Here is a 12350-nt window from a genome sequence, read left to right as displayed (position 1 = left end):
AATCAAAAGTTATAGATACATTGGAGACGTATCAGCATCTCCATAGCCCGTTGATACGCCTAGTTGATGTGAGACTATCTTCTCCTTTTTGTCTTCTCCACAACCACCATTCTATTCCACATATAGTCCTATGTCCATGGCTCACGCTCATGTATTGCGTGAAGATTGAAAAAGTTTGAAAATACTAAAGTATGAAGCAATTTCTTGGCTAAAACCAGGGTTGTGCATGATTTAAATATTTTGTGTGATGAAGATAGAGCATAGCCAGAGTATATGATTTTGTAGGGATAACTTTCTTTGGCCATGTTATTTTGAGAAGACATGATTGCTTTGTTAGTATGCTTGAAGTATTACTATTTGTATGTCAATATGAACTTTTATCTTGAATCATTTGGATCTGAACATTCATGCCACAATAAATAAAATTACATTGAGAAATATGCTAGGTAGCATTCCACATCAAAAATTCTGTTTTTATCATTTACCTACTCGAGAACGAGCAGGAATTAAGCTTGGGGATGCTTGATACGTCTCCAACGTATCTATAATTTTTGATTGTTCCATGCTATTATATTACCCGTTTTGGATGTTTATGGGCTTTACTTTACATTTTTATCATTTTTGGGACTAACCTACTAACCTGAGGCCCAGCCCAAATTGCTGTTTTTTTGCCTATTTTAGTGTTCCGAAGAAAAGGAATATCAAACGGAGGCCAAACGGAATGAAACCTTTGGGAGCGATCTTTTTGGAACAAATGCAATGCAGGAGACTTGGAGTGGACATCAAGAAGCAGCCGAGGCGGCCACAAGGGTGCCAGGCATGCCCTAGGGGGGTGGGCGCGCCCCCCACCCTCGTGGGCCCCTCCTAGCTCCCCTGACCGACTTCCTTCGCCTATATATACTTGCATACCCTGAAAACATCGAGGAGCACCACGAAACCCTATTTCCACCGCCGCAACCTTCTGTATCCGCGATATCCCATCTTGGAGCCTTCGTCGGCGCTCTGCCTGAGGGGAAATCGATCATGGAGGGCTTCTACATCAACACCATAGCCTCTCTGATGAGTTGTGAGTAGTTTACCACATACCTTCGGGTCCATAGTTATTAGCTAGATGGCTTCTTCTCTCTCTTTGAATCTCAATACAAAGTTCTCCTTGATCTTCTTGGAGATCTATTCAATGTAACTCTTTTTGCGGTGTGTTTGTCGAGATCTGATGAATTGTGGGTTTTTGATCAAGTTTATCTATGAGAAATATTTGAATCTCCTCTGAATTCTTTTATGTATGATTGGTTATCTTTGCAAGTCTCTTCAAATTATCAGTTTGGTTTGGCCTACTAGATTGATCTTTCTTGCAATGGGAGAAGTGCTTAGCTTTGGGTTCAATCTTGCGGTGTCCTTTCCCAGTGACAGCAGGGGTAGCAAGGCATGTATTGTATTGTTGCCATCGAGGATAAAAAGATGGGGTTTATATCATATTGCTTGAGTTTATCCCTCTACATCATGTCATCTTGCTTAATGCGTTAGTCCATTCTTATGAACTTAATACTCTAGACGCATGCTGTATAGCGGTCGATGTGTGGAGTAATAGTAGTAGATGCAGAATCGTTTCGGTCTACTTGTCGCGGATGTGATTCCTATATACATGATCATGCCTAGATATTCTCATAACTATGCACTTTTCTATCAATTGCTCGCAGTAATTTGTTCACCCACCGTAATACTTATGCTATCTTGAGAGAAGCCACTAGTGAAACCTATGGCCCCTGGGTCTATCTTTTATCATATAAGTTTACAATCTACTTTATTTTGCAATCTTTACTTTTCAACCTATATCATAAAAATACCAAAAATATTTATCTTATCTTATTATCTCTATCAGATCTCACTTTTGCAAGTGGTCGTGAAGGGATTGACAACCCCTTTATCACGTTGGTTGCGAGGTTCTTGTTTGTTTGTGTAGGTACGAGGGACTTGCGTGGAGCCTCCTACTGGATTGATACCTTGGTTCTCAAAAACTGAGGGAAATACTTACGCAACTTTGCTGCATCACCCTTTCCTCTTCAAGGGAAAACCAACGCAGTGCTCAAGAGGTAGCAGTACGCTTACGCGAGACTGGTTCTACCGATGTGCTTTGCACATAGGTGGCTGGTGAGTGTCTGTTTCTCCAACTTTAGTTGATTCGAGTGTGGCTACGTCCGGTCCTTGTTGAAGGTTAAAAAAACACACTTGACGAAAAATCATTGTGGTTTTGATGTGTAGGTAAGAACGGTTCTTGCTAGAAGCCCGTAGCAGCCACGTAAAACTTGCAACAACAAAGTAGAGGACGTCTAACTTATTTTTGCAGGGCTTGTTGTGATGTGATATGGTCAAGCATGATGTGATATAAATTGTTGTATGAGATGATCATGTTCTGTAACAAAGTTATCGGCAACTGGCAGGAGCCATATGGTCGTCGCTTTATTGTATGCAATGCAATCGCCATGTAATTGTTTTACTTTATCACTAAGCGGTAGTGATAGTCGTAGTAACAATAGGTGGTGATACGACAACAATGCTAAGATCATGTCACATATTTTGATTGCATGTGATGTTTATCCTTTGTGCATCTTATTTTACTTAGAATGTCGGTAGCATTATAAGATGATCCCTTACTAAATTTCCAGGTACAAGTGTTCTCCCTGAGTATGCACCGTTGCTACAGTTCGTCGTGCCAAGACACCACATGATGATCGAGTGTGATAAGCTCTACGTTCACATACAACTGGTGCAAGCCAGTTTTGCACACGCAGAATACTCAGGTTAAACTTGACGAGCCTAGCATATGCAGATATGGCCTCGGAACACTGAGACCGAAAGGTCGAGCGTGAATCATATAGTAGATATGATCAACATAGTGATGTTCACCATTGAAAACTACTCCATCTCACGTGATGATCGGACTGGTTTACTTGATTTGGATCACATGATCACTTAGATGATTAGAGGGATATCTATCTAAGTGGGAGTTCTTAAGTAATATGATTAATTGAACTTTAATTTATCATGAACTTAGTACCTGATAGTATTTTGCATGTCTATGTTGTTGTAGATCAATGGCCCGTGCTACCGTTCCTTTGAATTTTAATGCATTCCTAGAGAAAGCTAAGTTGAAAGATGATGGCAGCAACTACACGCACTGGGTCCGTAACTTGAGGATTATCCTCATTGCTGCACAGAAGAATTATGCCCTGGAAGCACCACTAGGTGCCAGGCCTGCTGCAGATGCTACTGATGACGTTAAGAACGTCTAGCAGAGCAAAGATGATGACTACTCGATAGTTCAGTGTGCCATGCTTTACGGCTTAGAATCGGGACTTCAACGACGTTTTGAACATCATGGAGCATATGAGATGTTCCAAGAGTTGAAGTTAATATTTCAAGCACATACTCAAAATCTACAACTACAAAATGGAGGAGAATAGTTCTGTCAGTGAGCATATACTCAAAATGTCTGGGTATCATAATCACTTGACTCAGCTGGGAGTTGATCTTCCAGTTGATTGTGTCATTGGTAGAGTTCTTCAATCACTGCCACCAAGCTATAAAGGCTTTGTGATGAACTATAATATGCAAGGGATGAACAAGACTATTCCCGAGCTCTTCGCAATGCTAAAGGCCGCAGAGTTAGAAATCAAAATGGAGCATCAAGTGTTGATGGTCAATAAGACCACTAGTTTCAGGAAAAAGGGCAAAGGGAAGAAGGGAAACTTCAAGAAGAATGGAAAAAAGGTTGCTGCTCAAGAGAAGAAACCCAAGTCTGGACCTAAGCCTAAGACTGAGTGCTTCTACTGCAAAGGGACTGGTCACTGGAAGCGTAACTGCCCGAAGTATTTGGCGGATAAGAAGGATGGCAAAGTGAAAGGTATATTTGATATACATGTTATTGATGTGTACTTAACTAATGCTCGCAGTAGCGCCTGGGTATTTGATACTGGTTCTGTTGCTCATATTTGCAACTCGAAACATGGGCTATGGATTAAGCGAAGATTGGCAAAGGATGAGGTGAGGATGCGCGTGGGAAATGGTTCCAAAGTCGATGTGATCGCGGTCAGCACGCTACCTCTACATCTACCATCGGGATTAGTTTTAGACCCGAATAATTGTTATTTTGTGCCAGCGTTGAGCATGAACATTATATCTAGATCTTGTTTAATGCGAGACAATTATTCACTTAAATCAGAGAATAATGGTTGTTCTATTTATATGATTAATATCTTTTATGGTCATGCACCCCTGCTGAGTGGTCTATTTTTGTTGAATCTCGATAGTAGTAATACACAAATTCATAGTGTTGAAGCCAAAAGATTAAAGTTTAATAATGATAGTGCAACTTATTTGTGGCACTGCCATTTGGGTCATATTGGTGTAAAGCGCATGAAGAAACTCCATACTGATGGACTTTTGGAATCACTTGATTATGAATCACTTGGTGCTTGCGAACCGTGCCTTATGGGCAAGATGACTAAAACTCCGTTCTCCGGAAAAATGGAACGAGCTACTGACTTGTTGGAAATAATACATACCGATGTATGCGGTCCAATGAGTATTGATGCTCGCGGTGGGTATCGTTATTTTCTTAGCTTCACAGATGATTTGAGCAGATATGGTTATATCTACTTAATGAAGCATAAGTCTGAAACATTTGAACAGTTCAAAGAATTTCTAAGTGAAATGGAAAATCACCATAACAAGAAAATAAAGTTTCTATGATCTGATCGTGGAGGAGAATATTTGAGTTACGAGTTTGGTCTTCATTTGAAACAACATGGGTTAGTTCAACAATTAATGCCACCTGGAACACCACAGCGAAATGGTGTGTCCGAACGTCGTAACCGTACTTTATTAGATATGGTGCGATCTATGATGTCTCTTACAGATTTACCGCTATCGTTTTGGGGTTATGCTCTAGAGACGACTGCATTCACTTTAAATAGGGCACCATCAAAATCCATTGAGACGACGCCTTATGAACTGTAGTTTGGCAAGAAACAAAAATTGTCGTTTCTTAAAGTTTGGGGCTGCGATTCTTATGTGAAAAAGCTTCAACCTGATAAGCTCGAACCCAAATCGGAGAAGTGCGTCTTCATAGGATACCCAAAGGAAACTGTTGGGTACACCTTCTATCACAGATCCGAAGGCAAGATATTTATTGCTAAGAATGGGTCCTTTCTAGAGAAGGAGTTTCTCTCGAAAGAAGTGAGTGGGAGGAAAGTAGAACTTGATGAGGTAATTGTACCTTTTTTTGAATTGGAAAGTAGCTCATCATAGGAAACCATTCCCATGATGCCTACACCAACCAGCAGATCAAGTTCTCGCTGTCGCCGTCACCGCTTCCGGCTTGGATCGCTACCCGCCACGTGTCGGTGGCGGTGAGGCTACAGGCTGCTGCGCGCAGCCTCCTAGCGCGTCGGCGTGTGTGGGAGATGCGTGGTCTGCAGCTGCCGTTCCTCCAAGTTGTCCTTCGCTGCAAAGGACCTCGATCTCGTCCCCACGGACAGCGACCTCAAAGTCTGCGACATCGGCGGTTGGGGGGGCTCACCCTTCCTCGTCATTCTCCATCGCAAGCCCTCCACTCTTCTCTGTGCGGTGCAGACCAACAGCCGTCCGGCAGGGAGAAGGCAGGGTGTCAACGATAGGAGGGCACCGTGTCCCAACTGCTACAGTGGCTGGTTTCCATGGGATCCAGGTGGCTGTACACGTGCACGTCCGACGTGCGAATGGTGTCCACTTTTTGTTAAGGGGTCCAAAATAAAGCGTCCCAGTCCATTTCAAGTTGAGAGTAATAAACCAAGCCGAGATATAAAAGGCTTGTTTTTAGGTGTTAGGTTTGTCTTGCGTCGAGTCATGGTTATAAGTTGGTTAGGCTGCAGCTCGAGGACAAGCTGCATGTCCAGGTGGGGTGTAGTGTTAGAGTACGTAATGGGCCTAATGGGCCCGTTAGTCTTAGGGTTAATTAGAGATAAGAGTCGCTTGCTTAGGGGTCAAGTAAGCCTTGCTTGGGAGTCAAGTAAACCTCTCTATGTAAAGAGAGGAGATGTATCAATCTAATCAAGCAAGAATTAAGAAGGAAATCCCTTCCATCTTGCCCGGCCGTGGGCAAAAGGCCCCCGGTCGGCCCTCTCGCGCCCTCCTTCTAGCAGCGCCATAACACCTATAGTTGGTAGTATGTGCGTTCCTGATTCTTATCGGTGGTATGATAATACGAAATTACTATTAATTCAGAGAGACTATGCTGTTACAAAGAGGGGAGCAAAGAAGTTATCTATTCAAAGAGATTATGCTGTTACACAGGGTTTTATAGGGAAATGCTTGGTGAAGCTGGGGTTGCCTCGGCTTCAATCAGCAGTGAGGCATGTTTGTTGAACCATGTCCAGATTATGAAGTACTCCCTCCCTACAGAAATATAAGAGCGTTTAGTGATCTTATATTTCTTTATAGAGGGAGTACTATGGCTATTCCTGTGGCTTTCAGTTAATTATGTCTCTCATTAGGCCTGGTCCCATCCAGGCAAGTTGTTGTGGACTGTCCAGGCTAATTGTTTGCTATATCAGCAGGAGTTTATGGCAATTTGCTGCCATTCTTCACATCTGTGTTTTTCCTATGGCCACTCAAGCTTGGAAAGCAGAGGCTTAAACTCCCTTGACAAATGGTTGCATATTCATACTAATAAGATCAATGAAAGTGGCTGTACTGTATTATGCTTCCAAGAAACAAAAAAAAGAGGATATTGACCTCCCTTTTATCAGAAAATTCTGTCTTGCGAGGTTTGACTCCTTTGCTTTTTTGCCATCCATTGGAAGGTCTGGTGGTATACTCACAGTTTGGTGTTCTGCACACTTTAAAGAAGATAATGTTTTCAAAATGAATATGTAGTGTTTGTGGTTCTGCAGTCAGTCAAATGTGGTAGCTGTTGGACCCTTACACACATTTATGCTCCTTGTCAAGATGACATAAAACCCGAGTTTCAGTCTTGGTTAAATGGTGTATCTGTTCCAGAGGCTATTGACAGGCTAATTGTCGGGGATTTTAACTTTACCAGAAGCTTTTCTAGGATAGAAACACACCAGGTGGATATATAAATGATATGCTACAACTTAGTTTAATGAAGTGAGCTTGGCTTAGTGGACATACCCTTGAAGGGTAAGAATTTCACCTGGAGCAACATGCAATCCAACCCATTGCTAGAAAGATTGGACTGGTTTTTTACATCTCCCTCATGGACACTCTCCTATCCAAATACCCTAGCATATCAACTTGCCATGGCTAATGTGTCATTCCGATCCAAACATCCATGCTTATGAGTAATATTTTCAGACAATCTTGAACAATTCTATGAACAGGGATTGCATTCATCCACCGATCAGGTTCAACTCTTGCCCTGATTTCCCCATGGTGCAGTATGCTGATGACACCTTGATAGTCTTGCCAGCTTACTCAGAACAACTATCACAGCTCAAAAACCTCATTGATCAGTTTGCTCTAGCATATGGGCTGAAGGTTAATTATCAAAAATCAAATCTGATCCCAATAAATGTGAATGAGGAGGATGCCCATGCGTTATCTTTAATTCTTGGCTGCTCAGTTGGAACTTTTCCTTTTACTTACTTAGGGGTACCACTTAGCACCACAAAACCTAGGTTGGAGCTTTTCATATATATTGTTGAGAGAATCCAGAAAAGACCAAGTGTCGGTTTAGAATACCTAAGCTATGATGGCACATTACTCATGGTTAATGTTGTCTTGTCCTCCTTGCCCACTTTTCTTATGAGTTGTTTCCTGTTGTACGTATAAAGGTATCATTACTCAAATGGATAAATACAGAAGACACTGCTTTTGGAGAGAGGAAAAGACTTGGAAAAGAAAAATCCACCTCTAGCTACATGGGATCTAATATGCAGGCCAAAGGAGCAGGGTGTGCTGGGTATTATCAATTTACAACTTCAGAACAATAGCTTACTTTTCAAAATGCTTCATAAATTCTTTAATCACCATGATATACCATGGGTAAATCTGTTTTGGGAAGCTTACTACTCCAATAGACCGCTAACTGATAAACTATCACTCTGCTCTTTTTGGTGGAGGGATTGTCTCAAGCCACTACTTCTATACAAAGAAAATGTTGATTGCTCCCTAGAAAAGGGAAACTCTATCCAATTATGGCATGACACTTGGCATGGATTGCCTCCAATGCTGATTTGGCCACAACTGCACTCATTTGCCAAGGATAGCACTATTTCCATATCTAAGCTTTGGAACATGAAGGAACCATCAGATCATTTCCACTTGCCTCTCTCAGAGGAGACTTTTCTATGGTACTATGAATTGCAATCCCTAATCATTGATATTCAAATTTCTACAAATAATGATACTTGGCATTGCCTTAGTGGTGCTCCTAATTTTAAGGTTGCTAAGGTCTACAAACTGTTCATGCGGGAACATAATGTCCTGCCTGCAATTCTTTGGCTATGGAAGACCTACTGTCAACTGAACCATAAGATATTCTTTTGGCTTCTCCTCAATAATCGGTTAAACACTAGAGCCCTTTTGTAGCGCAAAAGCTTCTTCATCGAGGACTACTCTTGTGTGTTATGTCACAAATAGGATTTAGAGACTAGAGACTACATTTTCTTTCATTGCCTCTTTTCCAAGATCCGTTGGTCATATCTATGTCCAACATGGGCTCGTATTCATCAAGGCTTGTAGAAAGAGATTGAGCACCTAAAAACCCTTTTGGCTCTGCCTTTCTCACTTGAGATCATTATCCCTGTTTGCTGGGCAATCTAGACAACTCAAAATTATTTTATCTTCAAGGGTATTACTCCGAGTCTTTAAACTTGGACGAATAATTCAAGGATGAACTCAGATGGTTGATTTTGAGGGCTGACAGACATGGTTACAACAACCTTGAAGTTTGGGTCATACTCTTGTATAATGGCCCCCTTTTGCTTTGTACATGTTCTTGTTGCTTTTCTATTTATTCTCATGTATAGTATTTTCTTCTCTTTCATTTTTCCTCTTTTGAGACGTACTCTCTTGTACTATTTTCAAAAGATTAATAAAAATATGCAACAGAGTCCCACTGTTTCCCCCAAAAAGGCATGGAGCACGGAATCGAGGTTGTCGGCGGAGGAACATGAGGCGCTCATGGCCTATTTTCCTAATTTGCAACTCGTCTTTTACCAGTGGTTAACATGATCATTCATCCTAAACAAACATCCTTCATTCGGGGAAGAAGCATCCTCAATGGGACGGTGGTTCTCCATGAGATTTGGTGCGAGGACGAGGAAACTTTTGTTCTCAAATTAGACTATGATAAAGCATACGACATAGTTGATTGGAGATTCATGTACGGGGCCTTGCTTAAGCAAGGTTTTTACCCTAGGTGGACTTGCTGGATGATGAACCTACTTAAAGGTAGCCAAACCACCATCAATGTTAATGTATTAATGACGAGATTGGGCCGTTTTTAGGAAGGACGGGGAGGGGGGGTAGACAAGGGGATCCTCTTCCCCCTCCCATTAAACATCGTGGTACACCATGTTTGATGAGTCCAAGGCCGTTGTTCACATCCATGACATGTCACATCATATCTATGCCGGTGAGATTACTCACCTCGAGTACGCAAATGATACCTTCATCCTTATTCGAAAAGATCGAGTGTGGATCATTAGTCATTAACCCAAGTTCCTTCTCCTGTGTTCCGAGGCGATGCTAAGATTAAGAGAGCGTTTGGTAAAATTTGGGGAGGGGAATGGGAGTTTTTTTTGAACACGAAATGGGAGTTTAATATAGGGAGTTGTATTGAGATTAGATATGGGATGAGTTGTTTTATTCCCAATCCCCTGTTTGGCATATGATGGGAATTATGTGTGAGAGTTTGAGGAGAAACTGTATTTCCCTATTTGGTTCATGGGAATTGGCAAGGCAATAGACAAGGGAAATTAATGTAAGTTATCATGAAGGGTTAAGATTGACTCACTAAAATAATTTCCTTCCAACTCCTACTCCCTCCCATGTTAATAAAACGATGGGAGTTGGAGTCTCAAGTCCCATGACTATTCCCTTATGAACCCCCAATCCCTCTAACCAAACAATAGATTTGAAGTCCCATACCCCTTCAATTCTCATTCCCTATCTCTAATTACCCCCAACCAAACACCGCTGTGAAGATCATTTTTCAGAAAGGTCATGCACTTGTCATGAGAAGGGACCTTGGGGTCCAACTTAGCGTGGCCAATATCATGAATTGTAGACTTGGGGAGATGCACATAAAATACTTAGGTCTTTCGATCTCTGATAGCAACCTTACCATTGCGGACATGGAGCCAATATCAGATCACCCAAACCCTCTTCTTCAGGCGCTGTCCACCTCAGTGTCTTATCACTGCCCGATTTTGCTCTCAGCAAACATCATGTTACACTCCAAAAGGCACTTTCACTTTATGTGGGATGAAATTCTCGGGATTCATTGAGGTGGTGAAGGAAATATGCCCTAGAGGCAATAATAAAGTTATTATTTATTTCCTTAATTCATGATAAATGTTTATTATTCATGCTAGAATTGTATTAACCGGAAACTTAGTACATGTGTGAATACATAGACAAAACATATAGTCCCTAGTATGCCTCTACTTGACTAACTCGTTATCAAAGATGGTTATGTTTCCTAACCATAGACATGTGTTGTCATTTGATGAACGGGATCACATCATTAGGAGAATGATGTGATGGACATGACCCATTCGTTAGCTTAGCATTATGATCGTGTTAGTTTCATTGCTACTGCTTTCTTCATGACTTATAGAAGTTCCTCAGACTATGAGATTATGCAACTCCCGAATACCGGAGGAAGACTTTGTGTGCTACCAAACGTCACAACGTAAAAGGGTGATTATAAAGGTGCTCTACAGGTGTCTCCGAAGGTGTTTGTTGGGTTGGCATAGATCGAGATTAGGATTTGTCACTCCGTGTTTCGGAGAGGTATCTCTGGGCTTTCTCGGTAATACTCATCACTATAAGCCTTGCAAGCATTGTGACTAATGAGTTAGTTGTGGGATGAAGTATTACATAACGAGTAAAGAGACTTTCCGGTAACGAGATTGAACTAGGTATTGAGATACCGACGATCGAATCTCGGGCAAGTAACATACCGATGACAAAGGGAACAACGTATGTTGTTGTGCGGTTTGACCGATAAAGATCTTCGTAGAATATGTAGGAACCAATATGAGCATCCAGGTTCCGCTATTGGTTATTGACCAGAGACGTGTCTCGGTCATGTCTACATAGTTCTCGAACCCTTAGGGTCCGCACACTTAACGTTCGATGACAGTTGGTATTATGAGTTTATGTGATATGATGTACCGAAGATTGTTCGGATTCCCGGAAGTGATCACATACATGACGAGGAGTCTCGAAATGGTCGATACATAAAGATTGATATATTGGATGACTATATTCGGACACCTGAAGTGTTCCGGAGAAGTTTCGGATAAAACCCAGAGTGCCGGAGGGTTACCGGAACCCCCCGGGGAACTAATGGGCCTTATTGGGCCCTAGTGGAGAGATAGAGCGGCCGGCTAGGTCAGGCCGCGCGCCCCCTCCCCCTGAGCCCGAATAGGACAAGGAAGGGGGGGCGAGGCCGCCCCCTTGCCTTCCCTCTCTCCCTCTCCTTCCTTCCCCTCCCTTCCCCAAGTTGGAAACCTACTAGGAATAGGATTCCTAGTAAGAATCCTACTTGGGGCGCGCACTACAGGGGCCAGCCGGCCTCCCCCCTTGCTCCTTTATATACGGGGGCAGGGGGCATCCTAGACCACACAAGTTGACAATTGTTTAGCCGTGTGTGGTGCCCCCCCTCCACAGTTACACACCTCGGTCATATCGTTGTAGTGCTTAGGCGAAGCCCGGCGCCGGTAACTTCATCATCATCGTCACCACGCCATTGTGCTGACAAAAATCTCCCTCGGCCTCAACTGGATCAAGAGTACGAGGGACGTCCCCGAGGGTAACGTGTGCTGAACGCAGAGGTGCCGTATGTTCAGTGCTTGCATCGGTTGGATCATGAAGACGTTCAACTACATCAACCACGTTAACTAAACGCTTCCGCTTTTGGTCTATGAGGGTACGTGGACACACTCTCCCCTCTTGTTGCTATGCATCACATCGATAGATCTTGCGTCATCGTAGGATTTTTTTTGAAATTATTACGTTCCCCAATAGTGGCATCCGAGCCAGGTCTATGCGTAGATGTTATATGCACCGAGCCAGGTCTATGCGTAGATGTTATATGCACGAGTAGAACACAAAGAGTT

The sequence above is a fragment of the Triticum dicoccoides genome, chromosome 1B, assembly GCF_002162155.2.
Source record: "Triticum dicoccoides isolate Atlit2015 ecotype Zavitan chromosome 1B, WEW_v2.0, whole genome shotgun sequence".
In the NCBI taxonomy this organism is placed as follows: domain Eukaryota; kingdom Viridiplantae; phylum Streptophyta; class Magnoliopsida; order Poales; family Poaceae; genus Triticum; species Triticum dicoccoides.
Note: the sequence above shows the minus strand (reverse complement) of the source record.